General features: G+C 36.1%; 1 pseudogene; it reads left to right on the forward strand.

Annotated features, from left to right (window-relative positions):
• Positions 1 to 414: 414 nt before the first annotated feature.
• On the forward strand, positions 415 to 1,346 carry LOC110288416 (olfactory receptor 7E178-like; annotated as a pseudogene).
• Positions 1,347 to 1,762: the final 416 nt, after the last annotated feature.

Genomic DNA, 1,762 nt, shown 5'->3' on the forward strand with positions numbered 1-1,762 from the left:
CTTCCTTCCTTCCTTCCTTCCTTCCTTCCTCCCTTCCTTCCTTCCTTTCTTCCTTCCTTAATTTCTCCTTTTTTGTTTACTATTTCCCCTATCTTTCTCTACCATGTTTTCTGATGGGAACAAATTTAGATTATTGCATATAACTGACAAGGGCTGTACCACTTATTTCTATTCAAATCATGAATTTCCCCTCTTCAATGTTTCAAGTATTTACCAAACAGAAAACAAAGCTCTTAGCCCCAGAACCTTTTTCTGAGTAAATAGGTAATTTCTAAACATGAACAGTTCTCATGTATGAATGGTGTCTTATGAATTGCTGGTTTACAAACATATAGGCATGTAGACACTTACATCTATACTGCTTAGTTCTCTACAATGATTTTTTTTTGTCTTTTCAAAAGACATCCTAGCCTTATGGAACCATATAATTCAACAGGAACCTTGGAATTCAGTCTTCTTGGACTCTCAGATGACCCTGAACTGCAGCTCATCTTTTTTGCACTATTCCTGCTCATATACCTGCTCACTATGCTTGGAAATCTTCTAATCATCTTGGCCATCAGCTCTGATTCCCACCTTCACAGCCCAATGTACTTCTTCCTCTACAACCTGTCATTGTCTGACATGGGCTTCAGCAGCACCACCATCCCCAAAATGCTGATAAACTTGCATGCCCATAACAGATCCATAACTTATGCTGAATGCCTAACTCAAGTATTTTTCTTTATTTTTTTTTTGCGTGTATGGACTGTGTTCTACTGGTAGTGATGACATATGACAGATGGGTGGCCATTTGTCACCCTCTACACTACCAAGTCATTCTGAATCCTCGTCTGTGTAGATATTTGGTTGTAATGTCATTTTGTGTCAGTCTCATTGATTCACAGGTGCACTGCTTTATGGTGTCACAACTAACATTTTGTACTAACATAGAAATCCCTCATTTCTTCTGTGATGTTCCAGAACTTGTAAAACTTGCTTGTTCTAACACTACTATCAATGACATAGTCATGTTTCTTTTAAGCATCATTGTTGGTTTCCTCCCTGCCTCAGGAATATTTTACTCCTACTATAAAATTGCATCTTCTATTTTTAGACTTCCATCACTGTTAGGGAAATATAAAGCTTTCTCTACCTGTGGATCTCACCTGTCAGTTGTTTGCCTATTTTATGGAACAGGTATAGGAGTGTACCTCAGTTCAACAGTTTCTAGTTCTTCCAGGGAAAGTATGGTGGCTTCGGTAATGTATACAATGGTGGTTCCCATGATGAACCCCTTCATTTACAGCCTGAGGAACAGGGATATCAAGAAAGCCCTCTGGAAAACTGTCCATCAGATAACATAATTTAACTACCTGCATGACCCTTAATATATAGATTCTTTTAACCGAGTCACATAACTAATTGTGGTGGCATTTAAAATGAAGCTGTTCTAAATATTTCTGACCATAAGTGATCAAAAATTAATTTATATATATAGGAAATCAAGGTCTATGTTGATGCACTTGTCCAAGTTACATGTTGTAGTTTCATTATGTCCTGATGTCTTAACATATAACATTATAAATTGGCACTGCACATGTTTTTACACCCCAAAGAATGCATCCAGAAATAGTATAACTTTGTTTGGGTTTAACTGTTTTGAATTGCTATGCTTTTAACGTATGTAAAAATGAAAACATAATGATTTAATTACAGAAGTAAATACTTTCAAATTGTCTTAACATAGTTAACTAGCATATAAGTATGAAACTAATATATA

Source organism: Mus caroli, unplaced genomic scaffold, assembly GCF_978045245.1.
Source record: "Mus caroli unplaced genomic scaffold, Mus_caroli_1 scaffold_11, whole genome shotgun sequence".
NCBI lineage: Eukaryota > Metazoa > Chordata > Mammalia > Rodentia > Muridae > Mus > Mus caroli.